Genomic DNA, 7,752 nt, shown 5'->3' with positions numbered 1-7,752 from the left:
ATGAAATTTCTGATAATGGAAAATTCCTAGAATGTAAAAGCAATCCCCAACCTATCATTTCTCCAATAAGAATCCATACGGTGTCGTATTATATATAAAAAAATCGTTGGAACACTAAGCATGGTTGTTCATGCCTGTAATCTCAGTACCAGCGGTGAGTGCAGAAGGTTTCAAGTTTCAGGCCAGCTTGTCCATAGTGACTTTCAGGACACCCTGGCTACAGGGTTAATCTCTGTCTCAAAAAAAAAAAAAATGGTAAATCAAAGAAAAGAGGCAGGGACTCTGCTGGGGATATGAGGAGTGTTGGTATGTGTGCTTTTGCCTGAACTCTTCCTGGAAAAATGTAAACAAGTTTCTATTGACCCCAGAGAAGGCAGCAATAACAGACCAAACTAACAATTCCATCCATGTGTATGTTGGTGAAGTGATGTGTATATTGGGCTTAGTTACAGAATTTGAGCATCCTAGTTTCCTTTCTGTTGCTGTGATAAATACCATGAACAAATTCAAATTGGCAGTGTGGTATTTCATTTTAAAGCTTACAGTTCATCGAGAAAGCAAGTCAGAATAATAGAAACTCAAAACAAGAACCTGGAAGCCAGAACTGAAAACAGAGGCCACGGAGGAACAAGGATTCCTGGCATGTTCCCCATTTCTTTCTCAACCTGTTTTCTTATACAGCTCAAGAGTACCTGTATATTCCTGGTACATGTGTAGTATATGTGTATACAAGGCACTGTCCTCATTGGTCTAGGCAATCTCACATCAACTATCAGGCTAGAAAATGTCCCAGAGATATGTCTGCAAAACAATTTAATGGAAGCAATCCTTCAACTCAGGTGCCCTCTTTTCAAGTGACTCTAGTTTGTGTTAACTTGACAAAAATAATTACTAGCACATGAGAGAGGGGATAACTTACAGGAGAATGGGTGATCTCAAAACAGCAGCATTCCTAAAAATTCTTACTCCAGCAAGGATGACTTCCCCATAGCTGTGTAGATGGAGTCCCGATTTCAGTTAACCTTCCACACACTATATATTCTATCACTTTCCAATACCATAAAACTATATGCACCTGGGGAAGAATTGCATGCAATTTAGGGGAGGGGTTGGTCATGTAGGAAGAAGTAACTGGAATCTCAGGCAAGAATATGCTTTAAGCTTCAGTTTCTTAATCTATAAAATGATAATAAGAATACCTCCTCTGGAAGCCTAGCACCCTGACTTTGGGAATGAAAGAAACAAGTTGTAAAGAACTTTATCACTTAAAAGTCTCTTTCAAATGTAAAAGATTAAAACTACCAGTTGACCACCTGTGCAGTCAAAACTATAGGGGCTTTGAGGCCACAAAAAAGAAATATATTCTCTAATCTCCTAGAGTTTGACATAACTTAGAAATTTAGAGTTAAATGCATAAATAAAATGTGTAAACAGCATACAACAAAGTATATTATAGGCTGGTTGCTAAAATGGGTTGGTGGGGAGTTAATGAGAGGGAAACTTAATAAGGGGTAGTCACTTTATGTAAAATATAAATTTGAATTGGATTGGATTCAACTACAGCTACTCAGACAAATAAATCACTGATGTCCACAAAGAGGGGTTATGAATTGAACTTATGATTATCTCCACAGGTTTAAAGGTTCACATACTAGCTTTCCTTAGGTTCATAATTATATAATTACATATTCATCATTTGATACTATTGAATTCCTACCTGTTTCTAGTTTATAACAGTGTTCATATAATGTGCCAGTTATAGAGATGGATGCTAAGTCCTATGACCAATTAGAATGTTTGGTTATTTTTTCTTTTTGTAGATTTATACAGTGTTAACACTGACAAATAGTCTAGTGTTTTTCTGGATCAAATCTGTGAGAATTATACCAAGAAAGAAACTGGTGCTCAAAGAGATGTTGATAGCATTTTCCCAAGATATCCCAGATTACAGATGGTGAAACTAAGACTAGACCTTGGGGTTCTCTACCAGATCCAGGTGTTTTCCATTATACTGGATCTCAAAATAGCATTTTACTGAGCTAGAAGCTACCTCTTTAAAGCAACGATTCTCAAAGTCAAATGTAACAACAACTAATGGAAAAAAAGAGAGACTGTAAATTTGAAAGAGAGCAAGGGGAGGGGTCTGGAGTACAGAAATGGAAGAGGGAAAAGATTACATTGTATTATAATGTCAAAAAGTAAAATAATTTTTAAAAGAAATAATGTAAAGGGCTGTTCACTTGAAATAGCAGATCTTGGACCTCATTCCTAAAGATTCTGACAACATTTGTCTAGAATTTATTGTGCTTTTTTTTCCCCAGTGATAAAATTTACCCAATTTTTTTTAGTGCAAAGACTTACTATTTATTATTTCATATACTTACCATATTTGCATCATTTATTTCCCATCCTCTCCTCCCTTTAACTCCGCTGAATCTTTCAAATTCATGCCCTTTTTTCGTTAATTATATACATGATATTTAAATTATATAAAATATTTTATGTATGCATTCAATCATATATAGTTATGTAAATATAACTAAGTATATGTAAATATAATTAAGTATATATACTTGCATATACATATGAATTAACCTGTTAATACAATTTGCTAAGATTCAATTTACATTGCTCATGTGTATACATTTTCAGATTCGATCACTGGTACTGGATAACCAATTAGGGATCTCATTCATGGGGACAACTGATTGAACTTCTCTATCTGTAGTCGTTAATTTCTTTTAGTTCTTCATCAAGGGGTTGGTCCCTTGATAAGATTTACCCTCTTAGCATGTCAACTGGTGGTGTAGTCTGGCTTTTACCACCTTTCTGCACCTTTGCTGCAACGTTCCCTGAGCCTTAGGTATAGAGGTATTGTTGTCAATTATTCTAGGCATTTTGACTAGTGTGGATTTCTGTCTGTCCTCCAACTGTTGCAAAAAGAATTGTTTTGCATGTGAAGGTTGAGAGTTACACTTACTGTGAGTATACAGTAGGTATACTTTGAAATTTAGTTTTAGGAAAATGGCAGTACAAGATTTAGCTCCAGGTTCTATGGCTTCACCAACTGATTTTACAGTACATGGCATAAATCCTCTCCTATTAAATGAGCCTTAACTATATTAAACAGCTGTTTGTTACCATCAAGATCTAAATGCCACTATATAATTCTATTAAATGCAACACTTACCAACTAGAGTTGTAGCTAATGGTAGAACAGGACCTTTGGTACTCTGTAAGCTAGTCCTCAGGGTGTATCTAGGTGGATTATTTAAGCCCTGTGTCTGAAGTGCATAATATCTTCAGCAATAGGGGCTTACCTTCAAGTTCTGGAAAGTGACCAAGGACAGCGGCAATAGCCTGTATTGTTTGGGGAATATGTTGGACTCCCTTAATTAACACCTTCGAAAAAGATTTCTCATATCTGGTCCTTTCATTTTGGTCTTGTTCTATTGTTGTTGATTTGTTTTGTTATTTTTTTAGATGGTGTGGCTGTTTACTCAAGTGAATTTAATGTAAGCTCTTCCCATATCATACTCAGAGAAGCTTTGTATTGAAGTTTCAAGTAGTGACTATTTCATTTTCTGTGATTTTAGGTTTCTCTTGCACTTAATATTTATCATGATATTAAAAACTTTCCTTACTCACACCAGCCTTTGCATTTGAAAATGAAGATCCTAAAATTTAAGTTTCTTTTAAATGCTGAAGTCTTCTATACCCTGGAGATTTCCAGTTCTTCTGGCAGAAGTGACTACCTCATAACCACCATGGCAACGACCCCAGATTGAACTGTTACTCATAAATCAATATCTGTTTGGTGCTTTCCAAAAAATCAGAAAGAACTCTGTATTAGAGTGAAGCACCTAGTGCTCACAGAATCTACAGCAATGTCCCCTGTGGCAAGGACCACCATAATTCTATAAATGTAACACTTCAGTATAGATATAGCTCAGTGGTAGAGCACATGCAAAGCATGAACGAGGCTCTGAGTTTAACCCCAAACATTGTATAAGAAAACAGAAAAAAACAAACAAACAAGGGAACTAACATAGATACACAGGACCTTGGAGAGCGAAGGGGACAGGCATTATGGAGAGCTGAAGAGAGGTAATTGTAAAGGGATATAATAAAAATACACTGTGAAATCGTGGGAAATTTTCAAGTAATAAATTAAAAATATTATTTATAAATAAAGAAATTTCCACACCTTCTTAATTTATTATTCAGCATCCTGGAAAGAAAAACAATGCTTAAATAGCATACACATAACACCCATAACAATAATCCATAGATAAATCTGTCACTAAGTAATATATCTACCACAATAATTGGGTTACTGGTTGCTATGTAATAAGACGATTATATGTGAAAATATCACAGATCAGCCAATTATAGTGGCTCAATGCTTAAAGCCTGGTAGTTAGGAAGCAGAGGCAGGATGATTGCTGCTAGTTTGAGGACAATATGGGCTACAAAGTCAGAGCTGAGCCATATCCTCATCCCCTAGGTCAGTGGTTCTCAACCCGTTTGCCAAACTTCTTTCTCCAACAATATTTACATTACAATTCATAACAGTATTAAAATTATAGGTGAACTTCAATTTCCTATTGAAACTAATGTAACCTGTTGGTAACTAAGATGGTGGATTGGGTCTTCCACCAAACAGAAAGACTCTTATTAAATATTTAGATGAAGTCTAGTCTCTAGTCAGTTTTACAAGTCTACTTAATAAAATAATTGTCCTTCAGTTTTACATTCGTGACCTCATAGTGGTGGGGAGGATGTCTGCCCTGGTGTAGTTTGGAGAGTTGACTTTGCACAGTACTTGAACATTAATGGTAACACAAAATTGTTTTAAGAATGAATATTGCTGGGCTCCCATTAGAATAGGAACACTGTCTCAGTGGGTGGACCAACCCCTCACAGTCCTGACTTCCTTGCTCATCTTCTCCCTCCTTCTGCTCTTCAACTGGACCTTGAGAGCTCAGTCCGTTGCTCTGATGAGGGTCTCTGTCTCTATCTCCATCCATCACTGGATGAAGATTCTATGGTGATATTCCGATCAAACCAGACTCACTGAATGTGGCTGCCAATGGGGGCAGACTGAGAAGCCATCAATAATAGCACTGGGACATGTTTCTACTGCATGTGCTGGCTTTTTGGACCCTAGTCTATCCAAATGGATGCACACCTTCCTAGGCCTGGATGGAGGGGGGGGAGGGCCTTGGACTTCCCACAGGGCAGGGTACCCTGCCCTCTCTTAAGGAGGAAGAGAGAAGGAGGAGGCTCAGTGGGGTAGCTGGAGGGGAATGGGAGGAAGGGAGGAAGTGTAAATTTTTGAATGGAAAAATTCAAAAAAGAAAAAAAGAACTGAAATTTCATCACAAGACAAGTGACTCACCTCAGAGTCAGATGAGAACTCCAGAATGAGGCTAGAATTCAAAATTTTTATGTGCTATACACTTTGAACCGAACAATCCAATGCTAAACAAAGTTAGTAGTTCTTGAGTTTTCTGACATTTCTCAGTAATAAATTGGAATTTCAATATATACAATATACAGTGATGTCTTGTTAATGCATCATACATTAAACCTAAAAAATTGAAAGAGTTTAAATCTGCTACCATATCTTGCAGTATCCATATATTTTAAAGGAGTAAAGAACCCTGTCTATCATAGTCAGAAAAAAAAAAAAAAACTTTGTCCAAGTTGTGTGTTACTCTATAACTTCTGATCCTTTGGGACAAATTCCACTGAGGGAAGATTTAGACTAGAGTCTCAAAGTCTCAAAGGCAGAAGCCACTTTAAACATTTTCAGGTCAACGTTCAGAACAACAAAGAGATCTCTTTGGTTATCAGGAGCACATAATCCTTAAACTTCTACCTGAGCACGTCAAGTGACAGGAATTTCACTCTGTCAGCGGGAAGTCACTCCTACCGGGAAATGCCGTAAATATTCTTTAAAAAAACTGACTTTGTAAAACTTCTACCAATTAATTCACATTGTACTCCCTTAGTGACAGAACAATTCTCCTTTGTGTTTGTGGAATGTCTTCCAATAGTTGAAGGTAATAAGCGTGTCCTCTGGATTTGGAAGTTTTCTTCCTTAATGAGCACTTTTGCAAAGTGCATCAGGCCCAGTCCATTCCAAAAATTCCACATTTGATTTCCAAACCAGACACGAAATCAGCCTAGCCTAGAAGATCAGCTGATGTTGTTGCACCAAAAGATTAGCTTTATCTTCTTCCAGTTGAAATGTAGCTGGTTAGGAAAAAAAGCAGAGCCAGCAAGAACAAATCCTAAAAAACAAAAAACAGGATGGCAATGACGCAAGCCTGTAATCCCTGCAACTGAGAGGTCAAGGCAGGAAGATCAGAACTCAAGAGTAGCCTTAGTGACACAGGGAACTCGACTCTCACCTGGGTTATAGGTGACCCTGTCTCAGCAAATTATAAGTTAAGCTAAGCTAAACTAAACTAAACTAAACTAAACCAAACTAAAATTAAATAAAATAAAAAAGAAACAAACATGGCTTTTGTATTCACTACTTGTATTTACTACCTCTATATCATAAAACAACTTACTATTTATTCCAACTATAATAGAACTTCCTGAACAAAAAAAGAATTCATATAAAATACAGTTTTATAAGAAAATATTATCCTCATAACTAATGGGAGGTTTATAGGAATTATTTTCATCAAATAGACATATTAAAGATGAAAATTTCAATACTTTAGTTACACAGTTCAAAGGAGAAAATTTGAGAATTGTTAGTGAACGGAGTCTTCCAGTTAGTACAGCTGTTTACACATGGTGTGGGTTGTGTCTAAGTCATAACAGTTATGGTGGATGTTGTGCTGATGGAAACTTTTGTTCACTTTGAATGAAACACCTAGGTGCCCAGGCAAAGCATATATAGGTACTGTGCTCCAACTTCACTACTCCTTGCCAAGACTTGTAACATGTGGGGTAAGGCAACCCAAAAAAGGTACCATTCAACCTCAGCCTTACCCCTTTACTCCTGCTTAAACATTTCTGTTTAGATTAAATCAATTTGTAAGCAGAAAAGAAAGCATAAAATAATTTATACATTTAGAAGGCTTTGTGGGAAATTTATTTTGTGGTAGAAAGAACATTTAAGGTCAATGAAGAAATATTTATAAAACATCTGGGATATGGTAGACACCAACAAACAACTTATGAACAAGACAGATACTAGACTTGCCCATAGATATTCAGTCTATTCATTGTAATGAATGACTTTTAAGTTACATCTAGAGGAGCCATCACCTAAGGCATTTTTCAGTTTGTAGGGTGAGCTACCTCCTCACATCACATACAAGGAAACCCTGAAATTAGAAACAACTCTGAAGTTCATGAATGTTTGGAATCCAGTGAGAAACCAGTGGATTAGAGAGGATAAAATGTTTTTTTTTTTAAATCATCTTTGACCAGCAAGATGGCTCAGTGGATCAAGATATTAGGCGTCTGATGACCTGAATTCAGTCCCTACGATATACATGCAGTACAATCGGGACTAAATCCCACAAGTTTTCTTCTGATCACCACCCATGTGTTATGGCATGCATGAGCTCTACCACTACTTAACATCCCTTCAAAACAAATAAACAAACAAATATAATTAAACATCATCCACACTGAAGTATAGTTAATTTGATAGTCACTTTGCATAGCAGACCATGAATGTTCCTCCTGCCTCTCCAGTGTGGCTCCTTCTATACTTGTAAT

This window comes from Alexandromys fortis, unplaced genomic scaffold (genome assembly GCF_014885135.2).
Source record: "Alexandromys fortis isolate MF-2015 unplaced genomic scaffold, M_Fortis_MF-2015_v1.1 scaffold_188, whole genome shotgun sequence".
Lineage (NCBI taxonomy): Eukaryota > Metazoa > Chordata > Mammalia > Rodentia > Cricetidae > Alexandromys > Alexandromys fortis.
The sequence above is the reverse complement of the archived record's forward strand: the minus strand, read 5'-3'. Positions refer to the sequence as shown.